Consider the following 12,387-nt stretch of genomic DNA (forward strand, 5'->3'; position numbering starts at 1 on the left):
TTGACGTTAATGTTAAACAAATACGGATATAAAATTTATCAACATTAAAGAGGACCCTTAAAATTTTCATAGATACCCCTACAAGTGCGAATTCGTCTACTCTTGAAGTGTTTAAGGCATTGGCGGTATATAAGCTTTATCTTTTACATAGCCCCTTGAAAAAAAATCACACTCCGAAAGATCAGGGTACATTATCTAGGGAACATTTGAGAAGGGTAAAAAGTCATTATCGTTACATTTGCCAATCCACCTCAGCTTTTAAGAGAACTCTTGCGCGACCACTGCTATGTTTTTATACAATTCCAGAGTTCTTAAACTGGCGATACCACCTTAAAATGCTTTGGTGTGTAGGAGGAGTCCGTCTAAAATGTCCCCTAAACTCACGCTGGACGGTTATTAAAGATAAACTTGAGTCATAATGAAAAACACAAAATGTTTTTCTTGAATTGTAATCATTTTTAAAATGATCCAAACACGTCCAATAAAAAAACAAGACTGATTATTGAACAGTTGATTAGAAAACTTGGAAACATGCTTTTTAAGCACATGTTTCAAATATTGATGTGGGACAAGAATTGGGTGAGGTACACACAATTAAAACCTGATGATTATTTTATAAACGCCCTGTATTTTACCAATATTATAAGCTTAGAATAGGTAACCTTTCATTACTTTACCTTTCCTTTCCTACTTACTATTAATACTCAAGTAGTCTAGTCTAGCTCAGTTAAGTCAGTAAACTATTTAATCGCGAATAAAAAAATACATTTATTATTTTTTAAACCAATGTATGGTAAAAACTATCATAGTTTTCTTCTTTCGGCTTTGCCACTTTGATAAAGCATAATATATTTCGATCGAAATTCAAGACAGCAGTTCACAACCTTAACACAAAGTACCAAACACATTTTACCTACAATTTTCCCCTTCATTACATCTCCCTTATGAAAAACCGCAAACAAATTATTACCGCGGAACGATCCAATGAAAAATAAAACGATTTCCATAGCCGGAGGTGGCTCTGTACGTGTCACTGGTGTTTTTGACTAGTCCATTAAATAAATGCGAGTGTATCTGCTAGGGGGGAGGGGGTAGCCGGGAGCCTCCCCCTGGGCGTAGTGCGCAAAATCTCCCCCCGCCTTGGGGCGCGCACCCCCTCACCCCGGCACCACCCCAGGCCTAGTGTAATTGTCATCCGTATCACATCGGTCTGTAGTGATTGTGCCTGCTGAGAGATTCCCGGTTTCGGTAAGTACTTCAGTTTGTTGCATGTACCCGGGTTGGTTAGTTGGTTTACGCGAGAGGGTTCAAAGATGTTTTGTGAAGTGAAAACGCGAAATTGTGAAACACAGTGAATGTATCGGGTGTACTGTGACAGTTCAGGTGAGGAAGGAGTGGTAGCTGAAAATTAAAAATGGAATATAGTGCTCATTCATCGCAGAATGCAAAAATATAAATATTTTACTAATTTTGCGATATTGATATTGGTTCCTGTACAAAAGTAAATTTTCGGATGTTAAAATAGAAGTTTCCAAAGCTATTTCAAAATACCACACAACCATTATACATCAAACAGATTTTACATAGTGTAACAACTTTAAGTTGTAGGTTTGTCTTTTACATGTTGACAACACCCAAATAGTGGAACATATTATGTTAAGCTCGTGTTTAATAGATTTCCTTGTACTTTCCTGAGGGAAAACGTTACCCATGGCGAACATGGCAGTATATAAATATTTATCAATACAACATGTTACAATCCATGCAAGATAATTTAATGAAAACACTAAATAGAGTGACAGAGATAAAACAAACAATTAATTTTGATTCGACAAAATGACCTATGCTATGTGTTTATGTCTAGGGCTAAAGATACATTTTTCGCAATTTAAGAGAACTTACATTTATCTTGAATGATATAATATAAAACAGATTACTGTTTATCCGATCAATATCTTAAATGCATGTTTGTCTAGGGTTGGTTAAATTAAAAAAAAAATGTGAATTATCGACCCACTATGAAAATGTTTGAAACTTATTCTAAAAAATGTCATTACTGTACTGAAATTTCTGAAATAATTTTAAATATTTATAGACTCTTAAGGGTGTCCACACATAGCGTTTGTTATAAGTTGATCAGTATGACGATTTCAATTTGAAATATATAATTATATCTCCCTTAACAAATATCTCGGAAATGTGAATTAAATATGTTAAAGCTATATAAATTTTCGTTTCTTGAACGGCTTTTGTATGTAAATTCATAAGTAAAATACAAATTTTTAATTTTTTTTTTTTAATCATTTTATATTTATGGTATGGAACCGTGTCTTATAAAAATATGACGTATCCATCAAAACATAAATTAAGGTTTATCTATAATAAATAAATATATACAGTAGACTACGAATACCACGCTTAATACTAATTATTGAGAACACTTTTTTTTAAATATACATCCAAATTGCGCTACGAGTGCATTTAACTGTTTAGGGTTTTATTTTTTGTGAATATACTTTTTACGATTGCACTAAGGAATAAAACGTTTAATACTTGTACTGTGTATCCAAAATATGTGTCGTTTATTGGTCGATATAAAATGTTAAAATTCATTGTTTTTCAAAGGGGTGTTGTTTTAATAGAAAAGTTATTTAATAGACAAGTTGTTTATTATCTAACTAGCAAAAATATGAGTCATAAAATCATTCATTTCTTTTGAGAAACAGTTTACATTAGTCATTTGGAAAACGTCATAGGTAGGCTTATTACATCACAATCATGATCATGTGAACTAAAAACATTCTTCACCTAATAAATTATGAAAAAATATAATAATTAAAGTTTAATCTATTCGTCAACACATGTCGTTCAAAATTAAGTTCGACTTTGCTTTTTGTAGTGTTTTATGTTTTGCTAACAAATAATGAAGAACTTTAAAATAAATATCAATATAAGCTTTTTAAGAGTTTAAATTGCAAGGTCGGATTATCCAGCCGGGATGAAAAAAGTTATTTGTAATGCTTACTGAAAACAAGTTATTTCTATGCTACTTTCAAAAACTTCAACCTTTTTGACATTTCGAACTGCATTATTTTTACCAACAGCTTTACATGATTAACTTTTAACATTACTTTGCCATTTTGCCTATTCTATTGCTGAAAATTTAACTGAGTCATCAAATTAATCTTAAGTTACAGCTTAAATTGAAATGTAAAAAAATAATAACAGACTGTTTATTAAAAGGCATCACGCATCGTTGTTAAGGTTTTTGAAATATACACTAAGGATAAATTGCTACATTTTAAGATAATAATCATTCTTAAATTTAAACCAGTTAAAATACCTTACTATCCTTGGAATTTTAAAGAGTGACGCTTTTTGTTCATTTACAGGTAACTAGTTTAATTACATTAAAACGTTAGTAAACAACAAAATGCCCTTTGCATGAACCTGTACAGAGCTAAGTTAAAGCTATAAAAATGTGTTCAAAAGAACCATAACGACGAAAATATATAAGATAGTAGGTTTAATAAGTACTGTACATTATAAGGTGTAAGGCATGTTTGAAATGTTGTGATTCAACTATCTGTATAGAAATCACATTTTACTACCAATTTAGTCGAGTGGGTATTGCTAGTTTTTGTGAGTATTGTTTGAATTTTCCGGATAATTAACAATTTGATCTGTTCGTTACGATATTATTTTTATACTTGAAAGTACCTATGCAATATTCTACTACTTAGGTATTATAGGGCATGACTGACCTGGTACGATACTCACCGTATATTAAAATTTTTTTAACGTTCATCGTAAAAGGCCTATATTTTTTAACATTTAAACATTCTTGTTGACAAAATAATATTTTAACACAGGCAAAAATCACGACAGTAAATTAGATATAATTTTAGTAGTTACAATAAAATAACTACTAATAACTACTACTATGTTGTGTTGTAATTGGCAAGGCAAATAACAAATCATTCACAACTGATCTTGATGAGTAATGTTCAAAATACAATGTAACTCAAATTTATAACCAAACTCTGATATCGCAGTACAAATGAAGTGTTTTCTTAATGAAGAAAATTGCACCCACAATTACAAAAAACCTATGGATATAATTCAAGTTTTGGTGTTAAAAGACAAAATGTAATCTTAAACTAATGCTTGATTCTGGACTCAGTTGCCCTTCAAATATACCATACATAATGGGTAAAAAGCTATTTTTTAGTGATTGTAACAAAAACTTAATGTCTTTTGTGCAGAAATCAAATCCACTACCACTGTACTGTACATACAATCTCGTTCAAACTAAAAACCTATGAGTGTGATTGATTTAGTAAAGTGCGCAGAAATTCTGTCCTTGAAACCCTAATTCAAATCCCGTTAATATCTAATGGTAGCCTAAATGGTTAGGAACCTACCTTACGCTTTAGAAGCACCTGTAATACCAAGATAGGCCATTTGTGAGGAGATCTGTTCTGTAATGGACTCTTCAACCACTTACAGTCATACGATTATATCTAAACACACTACTGTACACTTTTACTTTTCCACAAGACTTCTCGACTCCAGAAGCTCCGGTAGTTCTCACGGGTCCGTACCCGGGAGGATCTCCCACACCGGGGCACGCTAGCCGCGGGGGCGTAGACCACTACCCCGGGCGGGGGATGGGGCTGGGAATCCGAAAAATCTGGCATTCTGTAACACGCACGTGAATATTCCCATCAATAATTTAAAGCGGATCCGTTATAATAAGATCGAACACGATCGGTTCTATGGGAATTGGAGGAATCAAAATAAAACCACGAGCGTGAGCAACGTTAAGCTAAGCGTACCTCTGGTTTTATGGGACGATTTCTTTGTGTAATCACGTAATGTGTTTTTGGATTTGTGTACTTAAACGTTACTGGATTTTTAAAACACATTGGTGTATGACCAGGCGTTATGTTGAGTTTACTGGAGTTGATTTACATTTGGTGTATAAATGTTAACATTTTAAAAATTATCTTCCCGTTGTGACACTTTTAACCACTCAGGTATGAGAGCAGAGCTAGACATTATGTTGCATTAGGGATTAGGGAATTTATTTGTGATCGTTTAAAATGTTTGTTTTATTTTTGTGCTTCAAAGATCGAAGCCTCTTGAACAACTTTGGTACGCTAACAACTTATGTTGTCATTTTCAATATAATTTATGTTGAAACAAGTTTTTGTGCCGTCATTTAAAATATTTATTAAAATTTTGTTCTTTGACGTTAATGTAGTTTTTAACTGCTTTGTTGTGTGAACTGAGCTAGGCTGCATTTTGAATTTTAATTCAGATTTTAATTGTTTAGTATAATAATCAATTTGTGTCTTACAGCATAAGACATTTAGACGTTTTTTGTGTGGACACTGTGAAAACCTTGACCTTGCTAGAAACTAATAAATATTTTTGCCATTAATATCCACGTTGAATAAAATTGATAAATTTAAGAAATATTTTATTAAATATTAACATTAAATATTAAACATATATTAATATTAACTCCGGAAATGATCGAACGCAAAATATTCTAGTACATACAAAGTAAGTAATTAAAGGTTAAATGGCCCTATAATCACTGCTGCCTTTATAGAAGCTAATATTTATATATTTTATATTTTGATTTGTGACAATAACTTTTACCTGTTAAAGTTGAACCTACGGACTCCATTCATTAAACATACTCCTTTTTAGAATTGCCTTCCTTATGGTTATAAAGCACATGAAATAGTTATTTGTGCAACTAGTGAGAAAAGTGAGCAATTGACTCACTCGAGAGAAATCCTTACTCACGAGCCGTAGGCGAGTGAGGAATGGTTTCTCGAGTGAGGCAATTGTACTTTGAACTCGAGTTGCACATTATACTTTTCCTACAGTTACCATAAAACAAATAAATTGGTGAAGAAACATAACCTATTTTTACACAGAAGTGAACTTTTAATATAACATTTAATGTGAAGTGACAAATACAACAGTACAACAGCTGACCAGCTGATTTACAGCCAGTGCTGCCAACGTATTTCGCGCGTATACGACGTTGCCTGCATGTTACGCGCTCACTATTTCGTGCTTTCACTTTCCAAATCTGGAGTGAGACAAAGTAATTAGAGTGAGACAATGTTAACATGTCTGATGAGCGAATTGTCCACTTTGCTTTCTCAAATCAGTGAGAGAACATGTACATTGTTAGGTAACTGTAGGAAAAGAATAATTATAAGGTATAATAATGGCCAAAATATGTATAAGGGCTTTTTGATTCCTAATTTCGATTCCTTCTTATTTGACAGTGTGTATATGAAACTATATTTTTGTAACTGTTACCCACCCTACAGTATGATGGTATTACCAAAAGTGTGTAAGCACCCAGTGTAGGATTTAAATAAAAATAAGTGAAAGACATGTAGTCAATATTGGTGCACTCAAGCGTGCTTGATACATGTATTGGTTTTATATTTAAACATATGATGACAATTGATAAATCTACTTGTTTTGAATCTTAGAGTTATGTGTTTTACGAGCCTTAAAAATAAATCTGATGTTTTAAGGATCTGTGCAGCTTTTAAGGAAGAGTAGAAAAATCTGCAGTATATAAACCTATATTTTACCTAAATTCTTCTTCTAAGGGCATATATTCAGGGTTGAAGCAACGCCCATCTTTCCATCTTTCCGCAGCGGAAATATCAATGTCCGAGAATGAAGGACGGAAATTTAACATTTCCGCGCCTTATTCGATTTTCCTCGGTCTCTATACTCACCTCTACAGTTGGTGGTTTACGCACAGAAGTGTTACATTATTTTTATCACATACCCATACGAATGTTTGAACACGTGAGTTTGAATGTGTTTTAAAATTAACTATCTTTAGGGCAGTGATATTAATTGAATGTGTAGTAAATATCAACGACAATCTTTTTTGCAACCCAATCAGACCCTTAGGAGCACGGGGCTTCGGAGCCCGAGGTTTCGGGTTAAAATCCCGCAAATCACCAAAGGATTTTATCTATGTGATAATGCCACGACCCCCTAGGACTAGCCTGAAGTTATGTGTAAACATGTTCCGGGCTAGCTATAACCTAGCGTCCTAGGATATGAATATGGGACATAAAAACCAAGCAGACTAACGTAATATAAAGTAATAAAGTCCCATATATGCACGTGTACAATAACATACACTTTGCAATGTGTGGTAAGAGTAAGTATGGAAACCTTCCATACTCATACAAAGGCTTACGATTAACTATGAGTGCCTACGTGATGATTTTTGCCTATCACTATTGATTGTTCAATTTAAACCACATAAATTAACTTAGTAACTATTTAACTTCAGAAAAATTTTAGTTTAAACAATAAAAAAAATCTGTTTAAACGTACAAACTACAATCTATGTAGAAAACCTTAAGCTATGACATTTTGTACTGAAATGCTCGTTATTTGTCATATTAAATTATATTAATTTAGTCTCCATAATTATTCAAAATCTTCTATATTCAACTTGATACCTTACTTGACATTAGTTATTGCTGTAAAAAAATTGCTCAACTATGATTGTTATCCATATCAGAATACGAAAAACCTTCACAATGTTCAATAACCCTACCACAACGATTAAGATACTGCAGTTTTTGTGGTATTAAAAAAAACCTTCAGCCTGTGTTCAGTGAAAGGGACCCTTCTTGAATCTTAAGGGTTAAAACTAAACAACCTCGAAGAGTAGAGGCTAAAATATAATCCACCCTTCAGAAATCATCCGGATCAGAAAACTTCAGTGTGTTTAGGACGATCCCACGCATAGATTGGATCATCGGCGTGAAATCTGCAGAGAAGTTCTAAAATGAATTGCTGGGGTTGTTTGTGGAAACCGTTTTATCATGTGTGGATAAGTTATGTGGAATTTTAGTATATCACTGTACAGCTAACTTAACTCTAATTATGAAGTGTATTATTCGATACTTACCGTACCTTATTCGTTGTCTGAGTTATTGATATGTAGTCGCAGACCCAAGCGTGTGTTTCGCCGCTTGGTGCGGCATCTTACAAATACAATTATTAATGTTGCTCTTGAAACTGGTACCACAAATACAGTATTTAGGAAAATAAGTATGTAACCTTTTTCAATAATCTGACACTTACAGGACCATATCTAGAAACGCCGGATTATCGAACACAATACAAAAATTGACCTAAGCCTAAGACAATTCGACTACTGTATTATGCGTATTTTTTGTAAACTATAATAGCATAGGTTCTAATTTATCAATTAAGGCGTTATGTTCCCAAATTATGTTCAAAATCAAATACCGGATCTCTCCATGCGTTGGCTAATAACTTATTAGGCACAGTGTTGGATTGCCGAGCGTGACTATCAATTGACGAATTATCGAATACCAACTATATTCAAATGTAAAAAGAGTTTAAATTACAAAACGACAAAGCTACATGATTTTCACAACCTATCGAACACCCACATCGTAGTAAGATGAAACCAATAAAACATTCCTAATGAGAAACAATCGTGTGAAAATCTCACCCAAGGCCGAACCCACTAATACCCGTCATAACGCAGATATTCGTGTCAATGACAGCAAAAAACACAACTACCGACCGATCGCAGTTATCCCTTGGGAAAAAACTCCCGAAAACATACCTGCGCGGCTTCCAATTAATCGGAAGGTGTAATTTGTGGAACAAATGAGAATGTGGGAGGCTTTTGTCGTCTGGTCGCGTCGCAATAAGAGATAATTCCGTGGGACACTAGTTTGAGGGGGGGGGGGGTGGAATGCAAATGGCACGCGATTGGATTAATTGGGGCTGCGTGAGCCGCGCACCGGCCACAATTTGTGGGATTCTTTCCAAATTGGCGGCTTGTCCCCACGCAACGCCCAGTCTGCGGTCCCTTGGGTGTAAACTTGGCTAGCTGCAGCGCTCCAGGGTGGTTACTCACTGGCCGGATAGTGTTGGATGCGTTTGTACATCCCCTGGTTAGCTAAAAAATTGATTAGTCTTGACAATGAGGGATGTTGTCGTATGTTTTTCGGCTGTGTTGTTTTTTATGTATAAATAGTTACCGGTAATAATAATTTTTAAACCCCTGGTATGGTACGTAAACTATTAATTGTATGAACCCCTCCAGATTAGCATGAAATATAAAAAAGTAAACGGACCAAGAAATAATCTTTTAGAATCCTGTATAAGACTCCTTTGGACACCATCCTCTACTACCACTAACTAGACATACCATAGGTGCAGGTGAAACAATTTTACTGTTTACGTTGATATTATTAGTTTAATTCAATTTGTTGTAAGATGTAGGCCTATATAACCACAGTGTTACTGCTGCGCACGGGCTACTGAGACAGTATGTAACTACACCAAACAAGTTATTAAGTACTAGTAATGTAGTTCTACCCGTGCTTCCTCCACTTAAACCTACACTTAAATATTGAGAAAACTAACTACATTTCATTTAAAACAGCCCAATCAAGGATCAAAAAAGAACCCTTGATTTTTGTGAATACTGAGCCTATTGAGCTTGTCACAAGTACAAAATTTCTTGGTCTAACAATAGATAATAACTTGGATTGGAATAAGCATGTAGATAACATTTTAGCTAAAATCAATTCTGGTATGTACGCACTAAGAAGAATGGCAGGGATGTGCAGTGAATCCACTCTTAAAATTATTTACCATTCATACATTTATTCACACATTTCATTTGGAATTTGTCCGTATGGCTCATCTAAATTAGAAAATCTAGATAAAATACTTAAAGAACAAAAGAAAGCGATTAGAATAATAAAAAAACCTACATCCAGGTACATCATGCAGAGAACATTTTAAAATGCTAAACATATTAACAGTTTATGGTCAGTTTATTTTAGACATTATTATGATATTTTTAAACAATAAGAAGGATACGATTTTAGAACAAGAAACACACCATTACAACACGTGAAAAAAGAATGAAATCATACCCACTCACCATAGACTTGAATTTTACACAAAGAAGCCGTCTTTCAAAGGAGCAAGTTATTTCAGAAAATTGCCGAAAGAAATAAAGTGTCAAATAAACAGTTCTAAATTTAAACTAAAACTAAAAACTTACTTGGTTTGCAAAGTATTATATTCCATAGAAGAGTATATGAATAATTAAGCAAATGTTAATTTAAATAGCTAAGTTGACACTATTCAGATGTACTAACATGTACTTGTCTTGTACGAATAAAGATATTTTGATTTGATTTGATTCGTAACAGGAAGAAAAATCTGTTTTATAATCATTAAAATAGATCTAGAAAAAATATTCGATAATAAAGTTTTAGATTAAATAATCCTACCACATTGTTGTGTAAAATATATTTATTTTTTTTTATCAGCTGTCTGCAATTGTGAAAAACATGTGGAAAGTCGTCAGAATTTGGCTATTCATAAGGATTGCAATTTTGAAATAATTTTCGAGTTATAAATATAAACATTTATTTATAAAAAAATCACCAATTTTATGAGTTTTTAATCAGCACAATCAAATTGATAATTTTACAAAATAAAAAAAAAATTGATTGAAAGGTACATATTTCATTCCTCTACAACAATACGTCAAAATATTGCCTAATGTGGACTTTTGAGACTGCCCTCCAATGAGAAGTCTTCCAAAGCCCTTTGCATTTTGACAACGCGACAGAGGTATACTACCCTTCCTTAAGCCGGGTTTTCCTAGGCGCGTAGTCGGCCAGCGGAGAGAGGAACACGGAGAGCGGACTCAGCTGGTCTTAGGTAATTTAATGTTACTGTTTTCCTAGCAGCGGAGCGGAATGCCATGTTAATTTCAATTCCGCTCTCCGTTGTCCGCTCTCCGCTGGCCGACTCCGCGTCTAGGAAAACCCAGCTTTAACTGAATTGTTCACGGAAAGTTGCAGAGTTGATGAAGAGGGTCGACATAAGATCGATAGCACAACAAACCGCACTGGGGCCAATGTATCGATCTCAACTCTTCTCTACTTCTTTGCTTCCACATTTAGTTTCTTTCCTGTTGCTTCTTGCATCCCTGTTCGATTCTCTGTACTTCTGCTTCTTCGACTCTTTTCACCTAATCTTTTATCTTCTTGTTTTCTTGTACTCTGGCTTCTTTAATAAACTATTAGTTTATTTTTCGTAGTTGCTTTTCTTGCCTGCCTTCCTGATCTCCGTCTTTCCTTACCTATTTTCCTGTGGCCTCATAATAATTATTATCAGTTTCTTTATCTTGTAGAGCGCTGCTTAAGCCGGGTTTTCATAGGCGCGGAATCGGCGAGCGGAGAGAGGAACGCGGAGAGCGGACTCCACTTGTCTTAGGCAATTTAATGTTACTGTTTTCCTAGAAGCGGAGCTGAATGCCATGTTAATTTCAATTCCGCTCTCCGCGTTCCTCTCTCCGCTCGCCGATTCCGCGCCTAGGAAAACCCAGGTTTATTCTCTGTTCCTCTGTTTATACTTTATTGTCCCTTCCTTCTTTCCTATGCTTCTTTTTTTCTTGCTTCCCTTTACTCTGGCTTCTAGCATCTTTAGTAATCTGTTCTTATCTTTTCCCGAAGTAGTTTTCTACTTACTCTTGTCCTGGTTCCTTTATATCTTACCTTCCACACTATGTTTTTATTTTATTTTACTTCTTTACCTTGTAGTAATTGCTGATTGCCTGTATCTGATCATGTTCTTTATCTTTTTTGTAACTTTCCTACGTTTTTTATTAAGTTTCTTTGTGGTTTCAATGTTTTTTTGCCGTACCACTTGATCATCTCAACCACGACTTTCTGTTTTTGCCTGTTATATAACTTGCTCTTCACTTTATCTTCAGTTTCCAAACCGGAAGTCTATCTTATTCAGTTTTCAAAGGATAAAAGTTCTCAAAGTTTTCTGCTTTTCGGGATCCTTGTATTCTGCTCAATCAAGTTTTTCTAAACAATAGTACCTAATAGCTACGTATTAATGCAAAAAGATAGTGACATGAAAACTTTAAACTAGTTACATGGAGTTGAATAAACTGTCTATAAATGTAATGTAAATAGTTATAAAACCAACACACACGCAGCTAACCGGAACCTTATTTTACATCAGAAAAACATCGACGATTAAATATTCAGTACAGATTTTATTTAAGTACTAGCTGGCCCGACAGACGTCGTCCTGTCCTATTGTGGTTTTATGTCACATGCTCATTCATTTTCAAGATGAGCTCGTTCGCATGGCTCAATCACGTCCTGGTTGAAGTTCGTTCGCTATGCTCACTCACCTTTAGGTTGGAGCTTGTTCGCTGCGCTCACTTGCCTTCAGGTTAGCTCGTTCGCTACGCTAACTCGCCTCCAGGTTGAAGTTCGTTCGCTACACTCA

Source organism: Macrosteles quadrilineatus, unplaced genomic scaffold (assembly GCF_028750875.1).
Source record: "Macrosteles quadrilineatus isolate MER2022 unplaced genomic scaffold, UCM_ALF_1.0 Scaffold_11__1_contigs__length_5352618, whole genome shotgun sequence".
Taxonomy (NCBI): domain Eukaryota; kingdom Metazoa; phylum Arthropoda; class Insecta; order Hemiptera; family Cicadellidae; genus Macrosteles; species Macrosteles quadrilineatus.